Raw genomic sequence first — 20,212 nt, 5'->3', positions numbered from 1 at the left:
ACACCGCTCCAATAGAAAATAAGTGTTTGGCCTAAAAACAAATCCAGACAGGAAAATATAAAAAAAATAAAATCGATGAAATGAAATGGATAAATAAATACTAATAGAAATCTTAAATATTCCTATACGTTGTGTAATTTTTGCACATTTTTCGAGTGTAATTAAAGAAGATGGTAAATCCAAAAACGTGCATGTATATTCTAGATCATGCAAATACTTGACAGGTGACAAAATGTGACTCCTTAAAAGTTCTACAATGGTTATGCATCATTTCTATTTGAAAACCAGCACTGGGGCATTTCGCTTGAGCCCACTGACTCAGAGATTCCAAGATGGCGACACACCTGTGATGGAGGTGGTGGATTGTCCTGATTATGTATGGAGATCACCTCAAGGCCTCTGCTAACCATCAACAACAGGCGAACCTTTGGTTGGCAGTTCAGCGCCGGTCAAAGGCTTGTCATTTTAACACTGCCGACTGCCCCCCGTCAGTATGAAAGGATAAACCTTCCTCTCTATATATCCCTTTCTTTTTTCTCTCCATCGTGAGCACACGCGCAGACACACACACACGCACACACACGCAGACACATGCACCCGCACTTCCTTTTTCTTCCCCTCCAATACCTTCCCTCTCTCTGTGTCTCTCACATCAGAAGCGCTGAAATGCACCCCAGGGCCAAATCGCACAGAACAACCCCTCTGAGCCAGAGAAAAAAGCTGGAATCCATTTGCCCTGATATTTCACCAGCACCAGCCAGGAGCGAGGGGAGAGGGAAAAGACAGAGGGAGAGGAAAGGAGAGAAAGAGAAGAGTGAGAGAGAGAGGGAGAGAGAGTGAGGGTGTGTGTGGGGGGGTGTAGAGACTGGGGCAGAGAAAAAGGGATAGATGGGAAAAACGGCAGACCAGGGCTGCATTTGGTGGGGGTGTGAGTGCCATGCTGTAGGCTGTGGGACAGTCAGGACAGTGCAAGGTGTTGCTACTGCTAGGTGTGATTTGGTTTACAGAAAGGGAAGAGCATGCATAGATAATGGTGGAGGTAAAAAAAAAAAGAGGGGGGAGAGATGGAAGGATTGGTCATGCGCAAGGTAAGAGTGAGGCTTTGTTTGATTGTATATCGTGGTGGTGATGGGAGGAGGGAAGGGGTAAGGTGAGGATTGGAAGGAGGGGGCTGAAGCTGTCGTCTGTGGGGTTATTATTATTGCAGGCAATCTTTCTGTGTGTGCGCGTGTGTATGCGTGTGTTTGTGTATGTGTCTAGTGGTGGAGAGATGAGGAGATATGAGATTCAACTGTGGGGCTATTTTTTTTATTATTTATTATTTTTTCTCTGCATGTCATGTGGCAAAAATAAGAAAACGTATGTGATCATATAGGCTGAGTCATCTCTCCTGTTGAGAATATTCTCATTTGCATTTTTAATGAAAAAAAAAAAAAAATCAAGTTCCAGAGCTGATTGGTGTGCTTAGGCCTCATGCATCTGATCTGAGGGTTGCACTCGAAGTACAGTAGTGACATCCAGGATGCAAAACTAGGCCCTGCTGATTAACATCTCATCCCACTCTGCCAGTTACAAGCAAGATGAACAGAATATCTTGGAAAAAAACAGAAGAGACAAGAAAAGAAGGCACAGAATAGAAACCAACAACACAAAATGGAGGAAAGGATTATATATGAATATGTATATATATGTATATATATACATATGTTTTTTACTTTTCAACAGTTTAATGGGAGTACAGTTAATGGGCCTTTCTTTCATCCCTTTTCTTTTATTCTTTCTTTTTTTTTTTTTTTTAATCGGGCACAGGCATCAATCAGGAAGTGTCAGGCGGGCGTTGAATCTGGGCTGTGGTCCTCTTCACAGATGACTGATTAGCAAGCCAAAATCACCAGATCCATCTTCCGACGGTCACTTTTATTACAGTCATTTTTAAAGTGACAGCAACCTGCCTTGTCTCACAACACTGGCCACCGCATATATATTCTCATCTTCTCTCCCCCTCGTTCCATCCCTCACTGCATCCGTCTTCCTCTTGCAATCTGTCGCTGAGCATTTGGTCAGCTACCATCGTGTTGTTTCTCTTTCTTTTAAACTACTTCTATCTGACTTTTTCTTTTTTTTTGCATGTCTGCAGTCCCCACACTATCACCCTCTGTTGCCAGTGCACTTATTCCTCCCCACTTCTACTGGGGCATGTTAAGGGAAAGCAGGGTCAGGGAGGTGTGGAGAATATAAAAAAGAAAAAAGAAAAAAGTGAGACCCCCACCTCTTCCATTGTCTGATGGGTGTGTTCCGAATCCTTATTCTGCTTGCTCTCCAGGGTAGGCGAGAAATTCGTTTTGCACAGAGTTCGGCTCGTGATGGAATAGGAAACCTCCGTTCCCATGCACAAAATGAATGTAAATGAAACAGTTTCGGCGAGGAGTACAATGGTCACAGCTGCATTTTACATGGCTGCATTCTGAGACACAGACAGGGTGACATTAAAAGTTTGAGACCAGGGAGTGTTAAAATGTGCTCTTGGAGGCCAGCATGTAATAATATGTTGCCTGGAACAGCTTTCCGGGAGATGGTCTGGGAGAAAGATTTTGTTTCGGTGCTTGTCAGTCGGCTTTCTCATCTTTTCCCGGTTCAGTTTGCTTTCAAACTGCATTCAAGCTAAATCACTGCATCAAATAATCATTGTGGAATCATTGGAAATGACAGCTGAGTTAAGGTTTACCCAATAGTTGGAATATATACATTTGTGTGTCTATGTGTGCGCACGCGTGTGTGCGTGTGTGTGAAAGCAAGCAAGTAAGCATGTATGGGGGCCAAACTCGAAAGAGCACTCTTCTGTCTTGGCAGAAGTTATGATAATCACAGCTGACACGAGCATAAAAAAAAATAAAAAAAAATAAAATCAGCCAGAGTAACATGTGTCTGAGATTATATTTACAACTTTCTGAGCAAAGAGGGACCTGCAACACACACATGCACGCACGCACACAGGCATGCAAGAAAAGTGGGTCAGGTAAAACAAGGGAACGTATTTCTGAGACAGCCTGCCATTTACAATGTCCTCAAAAAACAACTGATTGAACAGCTTGTCGAAACATTAAGGCTCACATATGAAAGCTTTGGAGTCGTCTTAAAAACAAAGAAGGATTATTCTATTAAACAAATGTGTCCTTTGTTTTTTTTTTTATCATTCTCTCCTGCCAGCTTGAACACTAAAAGCTTTTAATATTGAAACCTAGATAAGCTATTAACCTAGTTTCTTTTTCAGTCTTTTAAACCTCATGCTTTGACTTCCTTTGTCAGACAAAAAAAAAAAAAATAATAATAATGTTGAAGGAAGGAATATATAAGATTATTTTCAGACTGTGATATGTGTTACAAGACAACCCCGGTCACATTTTACAGTGAAGCACCTGAACATCAGAGTGACTCAGACTTCTGTAAAATATGTGTCCTGCTAAACTCAATTTGGACTGAGCCTTTAGATGCATGTGTGTGTTGAAGGGACAGATAAAAAGACATATGCACACAGGAAATCATTCTAATGGCACTAGCAGCTGTGGCTTACTAAGTGAACACATATGACTGCAGATATATGAGGCCAGTCCTTCCTAAAGCTCTGGAATCAGAGTTTTTTCCAAAACACTAAAAGTAGAGTTTGCTTCTAAACTTTGTCTTCCAACCTTAAATCACGTCTCCGTTGAAAAGCATCAAAACGGAAACAAAACATTGGCAGGAATATCTCCCTCTTCCTTCAGCCTGCTCTCACATAGACACATTGCAATCTATCTAGAGGGCAGCGGAAAACTCAGAGGTCTGAGTGAATTTGTCCCAAATATCCTATGATAAAAGATTGCCGCTGTATTTTACCCTAGAAACGTTTGATGACAAGCTGTAACTAGCGTGAAATTCCCCCATAGATTAAATGTCCTAGGAGTTGTACTCCCATCCGGAAAACACACATATCTGTGAGCCAGCACACACAAGCTCACGCACGCAGACATGTGCGCACACACAACTTGTAAACCTCAGTTGCCAAAATACCTCTGAGCAGAGGGAAGTCACAGAGATACAGATTCTGAGACACAGAAAGCATGGATGTACAGTAGACTCGGGCAAAGACAAAGTCGCATGCAAATGCTGTGACATGAACAGACATGCACAATGCGCTGTAGAGTCTGGACAGTATATAAATACATGCATGTCTGCATAGAAAAATACAGAGTTACTCACAGGCGCTGAGACTGGAGACACACTGGGGGGCAAATCATAGCAGGAGACTTGCAGTGTGTTTGCCTGATTACCAGTCAAGCAAATAGCAGATAGAGCATGCTCACACTGCCACCTCCATCCTCCTACACAGATATGCACATACACCTGTTTCATTGTTGGTTAGTCTGTATACTGATTATTGGAATCATAAGAACTTGGATTTTCTTTTATCCTTTTTTCCACTGTTTTCACACCGTTTCTTTTCTTTTTTTATATTCATTATTTCTGAATTTGATAGACCCATTTGGAAAACAAAGAAGATCAATCTAGAATTCAAAGATCCCAAATTTGTTTCTTAATATCAAGTTAATGATATAAAAATACCCACATAAAAATCCAACATTGTGGGTGAATATTACACAGAGAAGTGTGTTAGTGTTCTTGATGATTCTCTGATATGAACTATTTTCCATTTCTTAACGTGCTGTCCAACTTTTCTGTATGTATATACGCTCTTAATGGATGCCTTAAGCTGCTCAGTGTGAGTCTCGTGATGAGCAAAGGCATAATCAGGCTAATTTTCAATCAATATATGATGGTGTACTGAGAAAGAATTTGATGACTACAAACTCTAAATGCAGCTAAAATTTTAAAGCGCATCTTCACAAAAGCAGAAGAAAAATCCCTTTCAGTTAAGATGTGGAATTGTCTTCATGTTTTCATCTTTAAGCGCTAATGCATAATACCCTAATGTTCACCAAAAACTCATATCTTCACATCATGAAAACATGTTATTGCAAAGTCTATCTAGTAAAAAGTGATTTAAAAAACATTGACAACAATGGGATTCCAGAAAATTTTCCTACCTGTCTCAGAAAACGAAAAAATCCTTCTTGGCATTACAACAATCAAACCTGTTTTTTTGAACGTTGACCAGCTTTTTGCATGTTTCCCCAAGCACCCAGCTCCAAATTAATAATAACGTCTACATATGTGGAATTGAACCTCTATATCAATACAGCTACTCTGTAAAAGACCCACAGGTGTGTTTTGTCAGTGTTAGGTTGTATTTTTACCCAAATTTCTGAACATAACATGAAGTACAGTTTAACCTACAAAAAAAGTTGAAACAAGGAAAAGGCATAGCACAACTGCGAGTCTGCCTCCAAACGATTGGCCATCTAAACTGGCAGGTTAGACGATACCAACTGAAAGTCCCACAGCAACTGAGTGGAGAAACGTGCTGACAACTACAAGTGACACAAGCTGATATTGGTCACATGGCAAACGTGAGGAACACGCTCTTGTCACATGAGAGCAAAACAAAGATTTCCGGACTTAGTGCAGAAACTGATGTTCATGGGAAACATAGCACGTCACTCTGAACACGCTGTCACAAATGAAAACTTTGGCAACTGAGGAGAAGCGATACAATATTTAAAGTTTTTTTTTTGTACAGAAGTTCTTCATTCTATGTTTCCTAATTAGTACATCATTTAAAAAAAACCCAATGTGTTTTGCAAAGCATGTACCATATAAATGCGCAGAGTGTGTTCTGAAGATGCATGCATGTCCCACAAATAGACACTCTGTTAGTTTTCTAAGAATTCCTGCCAAACTTTCAGGCAAACACTTATTTCAGTCATATTTACTATTGCAAAAAGACTTCCTTATTACAAAACATGCTGATCAGAGCTATTTCACATGATGCATATTTGAGCATTTTAAAACTTGTAAATGTAGCGCATAAGCAAGAATTTAGTCTTGAGCATGTGCAAATTGAGAAACTATGCATTCTGTACATCACAACAAATATATTAAATGTCTGTTTTACTGTCTGCCCCTCTGAGAAAATTGTATGCCCACAATATGCACAAACACCTGGTTCTCATGCAAAAACCCACTGCTGTTCTCATAGAGTACAAGGAGGTCAGACAGAGGTAAACCTAAATAAAGTCTCTAACAGGCCTGATTTACAAGCCCTAGTTAAAGGTACTGATTCAGTTGTAAAAAAAAAAAAATACAACATTCTTCTTAGTGAAGAGAAAGTTCCAGTTTACAGCACATTATGTTCATATCATCCCTCAGCATCTGTTTCCCCTACCACAGTTATTTGCCACATTTATAATGGACTTATGACCTTTCTGAAGAGCGAGGGGGGCACCAAGAAAATCCTTGAACATCTTAATTCGATTTGTTTTAAACAACAGAGGCCAATTTTGGGAGAAGAGGTGGAGGGCCGTACACATAACATTTTACAGAGAGAGTGGGTGCCAGCAAACTGTTTCCCTGCTTTTTATTTTCACTTCATACTCACGAGTGAAAGGTTCTTTTGTTGTCTACGGGCTGATTGACTTTAATGAGAAACATGCCATTGTGCCAAATGTTAGTTCAACAAACTGAACTTTGTGCCCCCCCTTTTTTTCCTCCTTGTTTTCATATTGGATTCAAAGAGGCGACACAGCCGTAAATGCAAGGCAACTAAACAAAGTGGACGTGCACATGCACACCACAACCACTCAAACCTACTGAAACGAGATGCCTTAATCCCTTATTCTTTACACCCCGTACTGCGTTCGGGGCTGTAAAGAGAAATCAAAAAGCGTGACTATGACAGAAAAGCATACAAGGCAATATTTGGGAGGAGGAAGCGATGGAAATGGAGGGACGGGAGAACAGGACATAAGAACTAACTATGCAGCAGCATTTAACTTGATACTCTCGCAGCTTTAAACACGCTTGAGTTAAAAGGCAGCATGCTTTTGAGTTTGAATGCGAGTGTGTGTGGTATCGACAAAATGCGGCTCTTGATCTGTGAAGAGGAGGTGATGGTGTCTTAAGAGTTGGCCGTGTACAAATTGTGTAGATTTAGCCACTGGAAACAATCACGTAGCATGTGTGTGGATGGAACTACTGAAAGCAATGCCTCAGAATAACCGGTGAGTTGGACTACCTGCTGGCATGAGCTAAGCTGTAGATCAATAAAAGTGTGCGTGCACGTCTGTATGTGTGAGTGCTTGTCGTATGTTTATTTGTGTGTGTTTGTGTAGGCAGGTAGCTGTGTGTGTGTGTGTGTGTTGAGGCATCATACAGTTACTGGAACACTTGCTATATTTGGCTCCCTCAATGCAACATCAGGTTTTATGAAAGCAATCCATCTGAATCGGTGCAATAAATTCCCATCAGCCGACAATTTCTTAAGTGAAACTAACAAGTGTTTCTAAATTCTTGACAAAATTACATCTGAGCTAGAACAGATTAGATGTTAGAAACAACATTTAGGTCAATAATACAGTTTAGACGTCACGTCGGATCAATACGCGCACAAACACACGGCGGATGCAGACCCTCGCGAGGACTCGCACACACACAGATTCAGTTGCCATGGCGGCCGTATGCTTTTTGCATGTTTCTGTCACACCGACGATGTGTGTGGGTGTGTGTGTCATGCTGAAGGGCATCGTGACCTAAACTTCCAGCAGCTTTCCTCGAGGGTGACACTTCCATTACACTCCAACAACATGGACAGGCAGTGTCCAAACCCAGCACAGACTTAGACACCCTCTCACAACCTTTCTGCTTCTCATCTGCATACTACCAGTGTTGCTACATCACTAAGAGCTCTTTCCTAAAGAATCTTGACATATGTTTGTATTTAAATGGCATAATTTCAGCAGGTGTCACAGGTGAAATGTTCATGAAACATGCAGAAGGTCCTGGAAACTGTCAACCTATTGGCCCTTGCGTTATGCTGGTTGCTGCCAAGCATAGCCAGCGGCAAATAAAATGCACAGTCATGTGATAGTATGGAATATATTATTGAGGATTAGGCTGCGATAAAATAAGACAGCTGAGTGACTGGTGTTGGAGAAGCCTTGCTGCATAAGGTCAAGCTCTGGTCCATCTGTAGTGGTGAGTAAAATCTGATACTTCTTGGTCTTATTACCGGAAATGTCAGAATGGATCAAGTTGTAGCAAAGGGGGAGATACTGGGCTGTAAATTTCATACACAGAAATGACTTACAACTATAAATGAATTGAAGTTCATTTCAATGAAAAGTAACAGAAAAGAAAAATTGAGTCCCTGTGCCTTGTAAGAGTTCAAACAGCACCTCAACTTTTCCATATTTTTCAATATTGCAATCACAATTTTAATCAAGTTATTTTATGTGACTGAAATGGTCTCATTTTCAAGAGTTATTACAAATAAAAATCTATAAAGTGTGGCCTGCATGTGTGTTCAACATACACGAGGTATTACATTATAAACCACCTTTCACTGCAATTTCGGCTTCAAGTATTTGGAGGTTTATAGCTGTCTCTCCCAGCTTTGTGTACATGAAGACTATGTTGTTTTGCATATTTTTCTTTGCAAATCAAATCAGATAGACACATTTCGAATAGAGCAACTGAACTCAAGTCTTGCCACTGATTCTTAATAGGATTTAGATCTGGACTTTAGACCAGATTTTCTACCATTCCCTTCCAACTCCAGCAGTATGTCTAGGGCTGTTGTCCTGCTCTGTATCTGGTGTAAATTTCAGGACCTATCAGTTCTTTTTTTTTTTTTTTTTTTCTTCTGGGATTTGCCTGTGTTTGGCTTCATTGATCTTCACGTTGACCTTGACCAGTCTCCATTTGACAGCTGATTAAACACATCCCCAGAGCATCATGCAGCCATCTCCCTGTTTCACAATGGAGATGGTGTGTTCTGGGTGATGTGGAGTTTTAGTTTTGCACCCCATAAAACATGTATTTGCTAACCACAGCACACTATTCCTTATTTTCTGAGATCGCTACATGCCATCTGAAAAACAAAAGTGAGGCCTTTCAATAATTGTCTTTTTTTCTTTACCAGAAGGGTAAATTTGTGAATTGCACAACTAATAAAGAAAACAAAATCAATTGTACATATTTGTCAAGTCTGAAAAATGTCTGAAATGGCATGGCTTAAAATATAGGCTGCTGCAGGACAGACAACATACTGGTGAAAAAAATATGTTTTTTAAAAATACAGAAAAAAAGTAGATAAAGTTAGGCTTTTATTCCACTTCCTGTTGAAGACACAGACAAAGTGTATTAAAACCAGACAGTGATTAATGTTGATTCCTTAAGCAAAGGTAAATGAATCTATTTCCTTCAAAAGACAGTCTTGTCTAACAAGACACTTTTTAATCAGTCTACATTGGCCTGTCTACAGAAACACCCTGTGGGCAGTTGTGTGCAGCAGTGCAAAAACACAAAAGTACTAAAGATTGTTTAATAACAGCATAACTAATAAAACATTTTTATGAATACATTGATGAACAGTTTGGAGGAAATAAAGAAAGCAATATGACACCGTCCGCTCTGTGTTCACAGAGGTTCTGACGAGCAGCTTCATGACTTTGCACTTTCAAAGATTGCCGCATGGAAAAAAAAAAAAAAAATCAAAATTGGACTGGCTTGATTTTAGTCACAGCAATGAAATAACTTGAGCTTCCCCTTGCCCGATTAGTTGTTAGCATCCCGGTGAGCATGTTTCCATGCAAAGCAACAGAGAAAAGCGACCATGTATTGGGCCTGACACTGAACATAATCACAGCCTGCAAACAAGGGCAGAGAGATTTGAAGCTCTTTTTGATGCCGGCTGCAGCTCGGAGTCAGTAATGAGGATGTTGATTTTGTTCTGATTATAGAATTCCTGGTCTGTTTGTTCCTATATCTCAGCTGTGTCCATCCCTCCTGCTGAGGTACATGGACACCAACTGCCTACATGTGAATTAAAATTAGTCACTATCCAATTAGTTACTCTACTCACACTTGGAGCTGAAAAAATGGTCCCCACAATAAGCGATCAAACTCAGACGTTTGATAATGGGACCTTTGATAATGGGTCTTCCGCCGAAGATAACTCGAGGCTTGGTAATAACAACAACAATGGACACTTCGCTGAGCCAACAGCCGTGTAAAAGTAATCAAGCATGCATTTACTTTTGATGCTATATGCTGTAAATACCTGGGAAATAGTGCACAGCTTTAATGTGTATTTGTTTTGACTTTCATCCACAATTCCCTGTCATTCCCACTCGGAGAAAAATTGTATGTGATGTGTAGCCAGCTTCGCATGATCGCTCTCTCCCCTCTCCCCTCATTTCCATGTACAAACTCAAAGGAAGTGTCTCTGGTCTCTCTTACATACTGCAAATTTCAAGATGCACTCAAAAAAGCAGCAGAAACAACTTGTACGTCTTCAAACCCTCTTAGCAAAAATGCTAAAATCTGAGCACTCCCATTATACATAATTTAAGGGAATCTATATTCATCGAAGTGCGGGGCGTGTTGTGCTCAATGGAGTAAAACGCCCCTGTGTGGCTAATGGAATGGCCTGAGTTGTGTGATTGAGTGAAATGTGCTGGAAAGATTGGGAGGAATTTTAGTGCAGATAAATAAAGAGGAGATTCTGCCTTTTACTGGGCGTCAGCATTAATGCAGCATCTCCCCAGGTGATCAACACATTCAAATGGCTGGCGAGATGGAGAGAAGAAGTGATGGGGGAGACAAAGACAGGAAGAATGGGGAAAGAAGATTAGAAAGTACAGAGAGAATAAAAGTGAGAGGACACTTTAAGAAATGGCCTGCTTCAATCGACTCCACATGCACAACGGCTATAGTATAGCATCTCATATATCATCATAATGTTACCATTGGAGGGTTCAAAGAAAGGGAAAAAAAAGAGGGAAAATGGGTCTTTGCAAATTCAAAGTCAAAAAATAACCAAGGGACATTATGAGGCCTTAGCAGATGACTGGAAAAGGCCTGGACTGCCATGTGTATTTCTACTTTCCCCTCTTTTTACCATCTATAATTTGACATCAAATGTGAGCAAGCAGCTCTTTCTTTTCACCTCCCACTTTCAACATCCATTATGTTTGGAAAGATGCAAAGTGAATATTTCAATTGGACTGCAATGGTCAGTTAGCAGTGCTTTGATCCCCACTCTGCTCTTTGAGGGGCCCCATTGTTCCTGATTTGCTGCCTTGATTTGCCTGCCCCAGGATAATGGCAAGGAGTCTTAGCCTGTTCTGCTTCCATCAGTCCATGAATCATTATCATGGGTTTGGTATTTGGCATTTTGGGACTTTTATGTATACCCCTAAGAAGCTCCATCCTCATCTTATTTATGTATTTTGTTTTAAAAAATGACCAAACATTTGATATGATTCTGATGGCGTATTTGTTCACTAATTCATTTTATTTTATTTATTTTTGCAGAAGTTGGTGTCATGCCAAGAACAGAGCTGTTATTTCCCACGAATCTTCAATATGATAAAGGTTGGTGCTTTGTAAGGCTTTTCCAGAAGCTTAATGTTAGCATGATGTGCTTTTAAAATTGTTGCCCCATCAAAGTTTCAACCATCAAGCCACTGATTTGAGGTTAACAGTTCAGAGTTGTGCTGTCTCGTTATTCCATCCATTTTCTGTAATCTACTAGTACATCTGATAGAGAAAATGACTAAGTATGATGTAGTCACTATCTTGCGCTAAAGATGGTACATTATTTGAATTCAAATTTTTCTTTAACTTCAAGCATAAGTCTTGCCCCAGGGGCCAAATAACTTAATCTTTTCCTCCATTGAACAAGATTTTTTTCAGATGACATTTGATATGTCTATTTGGGTAGCTGGTTGCAAACCTTGGTAGAGCTTGAAGATATTCCTATTATTTTTGTTTTGTTTTGTTTTTCTGTGATTGTTACTTGGACTTCATACACTGTTCATTTTGATGCTAAACCCATGACTGTGGACAGTGACAGTGAACACTTCGGTTCCAGCTTATGGCTGTTTTGCACCTTGGTGATTCCTGGGTTGTTCCAATCATTGCAATAGTTTATGAGGGTGACAATTTGTGTCCTGTTCTTGAAATTTCCAAAACAGAGACTCATTTTAATATTCTGTATGGATCCTCAATTAACTTGCGATCCAAGTTATTCATTTATTTATTTTTACATTTCTGCAGCAATATGTTGATTAATTTCACTCTAAACAGCAACAAAAAAACATTTCAAATTCATTTCAAAGCCCCAAATCAAAGACATTAATGCCTCTGATGGATGTATGTAAACTTCTGACAGGAACCAAATAAAGACCTGAGACTGTTAGTGTTCACAAATGATAACTCAGTCAGTTGCTCAGCATGTCTGATATCCAGTCTTTGTGCATGAATCACAATGAAATTCAGCTCTGGAACATCAAAGCAAGTTGTTGCTAACAAAGCTCCATTTAAGTATTGCTCATCATTTCGGAGCCCGGTCTCATCAGTAGAAGACAGGCACAACAAATTGGTTCAGAGGTGATTGAGAGCATAGATCAGTGTCTTCTTCATCTTTTTAAACGTCCAACATAACCTTTGGAAGTAAAGCACAATGACATGCATGTTTTCTGAATGCCTCTCAGATTCTTTAATAGAAGGCATCTATTTAACTCAGCATGGTGTGTTTAGTCAAGTCAAGCATGTCATCAAAAAGGCACTCTTATTTGGTCAATGAAAGAACATAATTTTATTTCCAATGATCAAAGCCACTAGGTCTTTTTATCTATGGCACATTGAATGTAATGGCTGCCTCAATAGTGGTAGTGAAAAGTGTCATTTTACTAATAGCAAAGGCTTGATCTTAGACTGTGGTTCTTGATCTATCATCACAACAACCTGAAAAATACAGTAATATATATATATATCTTTGCTTGTATCCATAGAACAATACCTGACAGACTAAAATATATATTTGACTATTAATATTCTGCATATATTCAAAATATAAATGACTGCCTTTCATATTCACCATGTAGTGTAGTTTCCTTCCAGTATCAGTTGAATGAGAATCATCTTGCAGTAGTAAAATATTTGTTGGAAATGTACAAAGTTATGAGCGAGTTTATTTGCTTATGTATTTTAGTGAGTGTTTTTAAACTTAAAATAAGGTTTTCTAACAAGCTCTTCCACAGTGCTTGTGGAAGATTTCCATTCAGCTGTATGCAATGCGTATCTCTGCAATTTGCCCTGGAGGTGATCATTGAGCTGCCTCCCGTTTATTTACACGTTTGATTGTCTGGCTGAGATCTTAAAAACAACAGCTCCTGAGATCTCGTCTCATTCCGTCTCTCCTGCGACTAACCTTAAGATAACTTTAGTGCATCGCATTTAAAGAGAGAATGCCGAGAACATTTGCTCAAGTGTCTGGTCTCCTCCCAGATACAAATGAACAATTTGTTTTCCATTTCTTTCCAAACCTTCATCTCAGCCTTTCTGCTTTGAAGTAGGGGTGAAATGGGAGGAGAAGCGCAGAGAAGAGGGGGGGCCTGCAGATTGAACGATACTGTGTTCGTCTTCAAAGAGTCCCAGCTTGCTTACAAATGCACTGGCAAGTACAACACCTTCAAGGTGAAATTGATAAATCTAGTGGTGAGCTCTTTCATGGCAATAATAAGCAAAATTTGTAGAAAGGATGCATGGATTTTTTTAGATGCAAATATTGTCAAACACCACCAGGCAAAGACTAAATTGAACTGTGCCAAGTAGATAAGAATATATTGGGAACGCACAGGGGTACATAATTAGATTTATGAACTATATCCACCTGGGCCTGGCATAGCCTAATCATAACTGATACAGTGTTTTATGCTTACATTTAAAACATCTACTGTTGCCCTTTGATCTTCCCAAAAGTTGGCTATCTGCCCTGAAATTCACATTTCTGGAATGGCCACAACACGCTTCTTTGCATATCAAACACATGATCTGATTGTAGTCATTGAGACAGAAACTTTCTCCAGGCAAAGACCCAGAGCAAAACAAACAAGCCAGGAGGGAAGAAGGCATAAAGACAAAGAGAAAAAAGAAAAGAGAGGAAGCTCATCAGTTGTCCCTCTGCCAGATGACATCCTTTGTAGCCCCTCTGTCATTTTTTTCTCATCTACTGGGATGGACAGAATCGTCTTTCTCTCTCTCCTGCTCTTTGGGATGACTGCTTCACTGAAGTCCCTTGAGACACCTTTTTTCCCTGTCCCTCGCTTCTCTTGCTTTCAGTGGGCTGCTATTTTCCTGAAACTTTATGAATTAGTCACAACCCCCCACCCCCCATCCCTGTTCTTCTCCACTTCTCTTACTTTCTCATCTCACAGCCTGGACACACATTCAACACCTGCCTCACAAACCCACTGTCCATCTTTGTCCATCAGCCTGTCTGCTACTACCCTACTGCCCTCCCTTTTATTTTTACCTTACTTTTCTCAATTTCTGCCAAGCAACAAACGTCCCTGGGACCATCGTCTTTCCAAAGTTTTCTCTATATTGTTCTCTTCGTGGTCCTTCCTTCATACAGTGCCCACATGTAAACAAAGACAATAAGAAAAACAGAAAAATAGATTTTCACAGACAAAAACAAAAAAAGTTTTTGCTCTCACAATCATAAATGAAATGCAGCTGTAGATTGAATGGCCTCACAACTCCCCGCTGTCTACACTCCACCTTCCTCCCCACTACCTTTGAGATTGGGCCGACACAGGGGGTGGTGTGTATGCACGTATGTGTGTCCAACTCCTTTGTGACCGCTTTCCTGAACCCGAACCCTCCCTGCACTCGGGGAAATGGTGGACTGTGGCAACGACAGGGCAGTTTTACAGTGCACCGGGCTGAATGTTAAACTTATATTTAATGTATGACATTTCACACAAATCATCCCGCCACAGACATGACCCTGGGGTATTCCGCAGATTGCTTTTTCAGTGCCTCAGCAACTGTGGAATTATTCGTCCCAGTGAGAAAGGGAGAAAGAGGCGAGGAGAGGGGGCGGCGGGTGGGGGGAGCCTTTGAGTTTGGCGAAATGATCGCCCTCTCGCTGCTCTGGCCATCCTAGACTGGAAGCTCTCCCTCACTTTTTCTCTGTGATATCATGATCGCAGGGCCATGCCAAATTGAAAACATCTTGGCAGTCTGGCGGCTGAATGAAATAACCATATATTATGTGTAGTATAACACCCGATTGGACAGCTAAACAATTTTGGTTTTTGCAGACTCAAAAGATTCCTTGTGCCCCTCTCAACCCTACACCCACTCATTTGAATGTGAAAAATCTTCACAGCAGCGTATGGAAATTATCTCTGATTTGTAAATTGGAGTGGAATTTATACCTGATACCCCCTAACAGAGTGTTGTCCGACATGGATAAGTTAAATAGAACCCCTCCACCCTCCTGCACATGTGTGTATAAAGAAAAAAATGTTGCCCTTTTTTTTTCCAGATTTGCTCTGAAAGGCACTTTTCTAACATGTTATGAAAACAACAAAAAGGATCCGTGGAATTTTTAGCAAAAACGTACCCCGACGTCCTCTCGAATGTAAATCCATTTTTTTCCTTATTTGTTTTCTTTTACACCGTCATTTTTTTAAAAGCAGTTTGCAACTGCTTTAAAATTGAACCTTTTCTTGCATGCTTGATGGCTCAACCTTGTAAAACAATATATATGTTATAACAGATGTGACAGCTGGGTCATCCATTTTATTTGAGGGGACATTTTTCAGCATTTAAGGTTAGATAGGAGAGGCACAGTGTCCACTACATCAGCGTCACTCTCTGTTTTCAAGGTTAGATGGAGGGTATAAGCATCAGAGCACCACTACCTGTAACATTGAAAATAGCTCACATTACTGCTCATGCTTAACACTTTCCACGCTTCCACCCACTGGAAAGTATTTGCCCCTTTTTTTTATGATAACAAAATACACTCTTATGAATTTGAATTCACCCCATTTGTAAAAACAGTCTGTCTGTGTTCAATATAATATATGGTGATCTGTGAATAACTGCTAGATTTTTTGAAAATATTCATAAACAAGAAGCATCATTATGATCAAGGAACACAGCAGACAGGTCAGGGGTAAAGAGGAGTAAAAAAAAAAAAGTTGGAGTGGAAGAATATGGTAAACCTGCAAAAGTACCAAGACATGGCCATCCAGCTAAATTAAAAGAATAGACAAAGAGGGTACTAATTAGCCAAAAGCAAAACTGTGGAGGAGCTGCAGAGATCCACAAACAAGTATCCTAAAAAAAAGTACATAAATAAAAATAATAATAATAATATTTTGCAGTTCTAACTTTCCAAAATGTGAACAGTTTAGGGATGTGAATACTTTTGCAAGACTGATCATTGGAAAATAGTGTGATAAGAACTTGCTTAAGAGGAATAAAATTTGTGTATCATGTTCAATGTGATCAATAGCAGTCTAAACATTAGAGGAAGATGAGAAAAACTCCATCAGTTTACTGCACACAAACACCTAAAGAAATGACAAACAGTCACAGCCTAAAAATGTTAAGAAACAATTCACAACAGTGATGGCCTATTTTGCTTTCAAGCTTAGTTTAAGGGTAAAATTTATATATGTGTGTATGGGTGTGTGTGCATGTTTTAGAGGCACTACTTATGATGAACAACTGAGATAAAGAGGATTTGAATTTCAGTATTGTGTCTAATTATGGAGGATCATTTCATACAACTAACAATTTCAGCATTGTAAACATTACAGAAAGATAAAAAAAGAATATCATAAAATGTGCAGAGTCCCCCTGCACCACACTCTACACGCACACACAAACGCACACGCAAACATGCACACGCAAACACTGCAAGTCACAACCACAGTCAACAGCATAATTATCAGTTTCCCCACAGGGCGTTAGGAAACCTGTTCCTAATTGGAACCCAGTTGGGACTTTACATGGATTAAAATACATGAGGCTTCTGCAACAGGAAAACACACACACACAAATATTAAGAAAAAAAAAACACATCATCCCCTTGAGTTCCATGTTTTCTTCCAAATTTTTATTTACGCTAAGTCTTGCATGATCCCCATTGTCTCGCTACACACGGGTCGAGCACAACAATTGGAGTCTCCAAAGCACAATTACGGCACTATTTTCCCCTTGTTGTGTATTCTGTTTTTCCTTATTTTTGTTCCATTTCCCTGACTTAAGCTGTTGTCTAATGGACAGCACCATGACAGAGGGGAGTTTGGTATCAGATTGAAGCCGGTTGCCCTTTTTGCCAATTTGCGAGCAGCCTCCTCTGTACTTGTAAGACGGCCAATTAGCTGACCGTCTGACAGAGGCTCTCTGACTGTGGCTATTAAAACACACACTCAGAGGCACATACGCATGCAGAGAAAGTGTGGAGACACACCTACACACGTGTGTGTGTGCATTAGGGCGTACACACGCACAGGGCTCATCCCTGTCTCAGACTGTCCATCTTAATCTGCTACTTTTATTTATTTATTTTTATTTTCAATAAGATGTGGGCCTGGACCTCAACCCTCACCTTTTCTCACTATTAGGAGGACACACACACACACACAAACACACACACACCCACACACACACACACACAAACACACACACACCCACACACACACACGCACATGGACATGTGACTCCTTCGTTTTTCTCACCATAAAAGGCTGTGCTCCTTGACCTCTTTCAACCCCTTCCCATCTTCACCTGTTCTCCTTCCAGCTTCCTCTTCTTCACCTCCTCACAAACATTTTTCCTCTCCATTTAATCTCCCTCTTCTTTCGCCTTCACCTCCATTTCCCTTACCTTCCATCTCCACCGGAGCCTCTCCCCTCCTCTCATCCTCTCAGACCATCTTCATCCATAAACAACCATCCTCTCCGTCTGACTCCCTGCCATTAGTCCGAGTCCTTTCATCTTCTCTTGCCCGCTTTTTACTTAAACTCATCTTTACCGCATCTATTTGGAGTATTGGTCTGTGTCAGAAATACTTTTTCACTTTCCAGCAGTCCTCGGCTGTATTTTTCACCCCTTGTCCACCTGCTGTTGGAAGCATTAGCTGTTTGAAAGGAGTGTACAGTTCAGTTGACGAGCTATGGAATCGTCTGTTCGGCATCGAATCAGGCGCCAAAGCCATGACCAACGACAAAAACCCCTCAAACAACAATAAAATAAAAACAGGATGTTATTATTAGTATCATTATTTATTTATTTAACTATATTGTGAGTACTAAAAAAAAAAAAAAAGAAATATAGTAGCTAATAGTCATCCATAATAGTCGACTGACTCACATGACCTTCCCTGTGGAATCTCAACCTCTATACCTGCTCAGTCCAGCCCCTCTTGGTCCTGTTGTCCATCAGCATGGTTTGTTCAAAGTCTTGGCTCCAGTTCCACCTCTCCACTCCCACCGTTGTCAGGTTCAAGGGATCTCTTACGAACACACGTGGTGGTTGTGGTGGGGGGGCGGGGACTAGGTCAACAGCTTCCTGAGACTATAAACACATGAGGCATGGACACCTGCAGGCGTACATGCTTGTGCACTGGTGTTACAAAAAAGCCAACCATATTCAAGAGAAGCAAAAATACGGAGCTGTAGTTTGTGACATACGGAAACACCCCCTCATTTCTTCATGATATGATTTCAGAAACAACAAATCAATTTAATTGGTAAATAAATAATCATCATTTTTGCCTGTAATCAAAAAGAAAGACATGATATCAGCTTGGCCTGAGCTTTGATTTTCAATACAAAAACGGCAGTGTTTTTCCAGCGGGGCTGCTAATACAAGAAGGCAGAATTCATCCTTTCTGCTTCTTCCTCTATTTCTCCTTTACACACACGCATACACTCGTAGACTCTTTTGGTATTTTCTTTTTTTGACACATTTGGACATTTGTTGCATGTTTGTCGGCTTCAGCAACCAGCCTGAAAAGAGAGTGCAAACGAACAGCAGCTGTGAGACACAAATCCCAAAAAAATTCACCCAACGATAACTGCCAGGCATTTTGCATTTTTTTTGGTGTGTATTGAAATACATATGAATGAAAAGTTGCTGGATTTAAATTCAGTAAAAATTTGCACTCCATATTTTTGAAAAACTAACAAACAAACAAACAAAAATTTAATGTGACCTGTTTCTCATATATTTAAGCTTTTACAGAATAAACTCCCTAAAAAGATTTTTTTTTCTTTTTGCTCTGCATATAATTCATTGCATTGGAAATGCAGACTGCATGACTATCTGTAATTATTTCTAATTAATTTCATCTATTTCTTAGGAGACTGTTTGAATCCCAGAATTAACACAAAGGAACTTCCTGCTTCATTTCTCCCAGCAAAGATAATTATAAAGTTAAGAGGGTTTGCTAATTTAAAAATGCTATCTGCATGACATCAAATATACATCTTTGATCTCATTTTGTCCCCAATGGTTAAATGCCTTTAATTAGATTCCAAAAATTAACTATTTTTTGGGAATAATTAACAGCAAGTCCTCTTTTTTGTTTGCAAAGAGAGTGTATCTGGTACTTTTTTCTTAATTTATTCTGGAGACAAACAAACACTGTACTTTATCCAGTGTGCATAGAATCAATCAGTCGCTCATCAGAACAGTGCAGTCCATGTTTTGCAGTCGTATTCATGTAACATACAGAGATGGTGCAGTAGTTTACTTGCAAATATAACTTCCACTTGGGGCAATTTACTTAAACCTCAGTACACCGTGAAGCATAATCCTTAAACATTGTGGAAAGATGGACAAGGCACACACATGACCCACATGTGTTCTAGAGGATCGGGGGGGGGGGGGAGGCAGGTGGAGGGGGGCACCTTCTCCATATCTCATTATATTCCTCTATAGAATATCAGCGTCTCTCTGGGTGAATGTGCATACATACAGGGAGAAAGAGAAAGAGTCAGATGATTCATATTATCTTTATCACCCTACCACAGGAGTTGACTTGCCTCCCCTTTTTTTCTCCTCCCCATTATGTAAAACTATGGATTATGTTTGGTATGCGCATGAGTCCTGCATTCAGAGGTGTGCTTTTGTATGCAAAGGTGCATGTTAGAGACTTTATAGTGTGCGCTTGAGAGGAAAAGGGGACTGGGGGTGTTATATACATCTATGCATGCATGTATGTATGCATCCATGCAGAGACCCC

The 20,212-nt window shown here is 40.1% G+C and overlaps 1 long non-coding RNA gene across 2 annotated transcripts in view; it reads left to right on the top strand.

Annotated features, from left to right (window-relative positions):
* Nucleotides 1-701: 701 nt before the first annotated feature.
* The window catches only part of LOC129364545 (uncharacterized), a 31,513-nt gene continuing 12,002 nt past the window's right edge, over nt 702-20,212 (top strand). The window contains exons 1-2 of one of the 2 annotated variants that reach the window (XR_008606457.1): nt 702-1,088; nt 11,470-11,529. This is a non-coding gene — a long non-coding RNA (uncharacterized LOC129364545). The remainder of the gene's footprint in view (nt 1,089-11,469; nt 11,530-20,212) is intronic. The other variant, XR_008606456.1, reaches the window with a different exon arrangement.

The sequence above is a fragment of the Poeciliopsis prolifica genome, unplaced genomic scaffold (genome assembly GCF_027474105.1).
Source record: "Poeciliopsis prolifica strain line A6 unplaced genomic scaffold, Auburn_PproV2 SCAFFOLD012, whole genome shotgun sequence".
NCBI classification, from domain to species: domain Eukaryota; kingdom Metazoa; phylum Chordata; class Actinopteri; order Cyprinodontiformes; family Poeciliidae; genus Poeciliopsis; species Poeciliopsis prolifica.
Note: the sequence above shows the minus strand (reverse complement) of the source record. Positions and strands in the feature narration are given on the sequence as shown.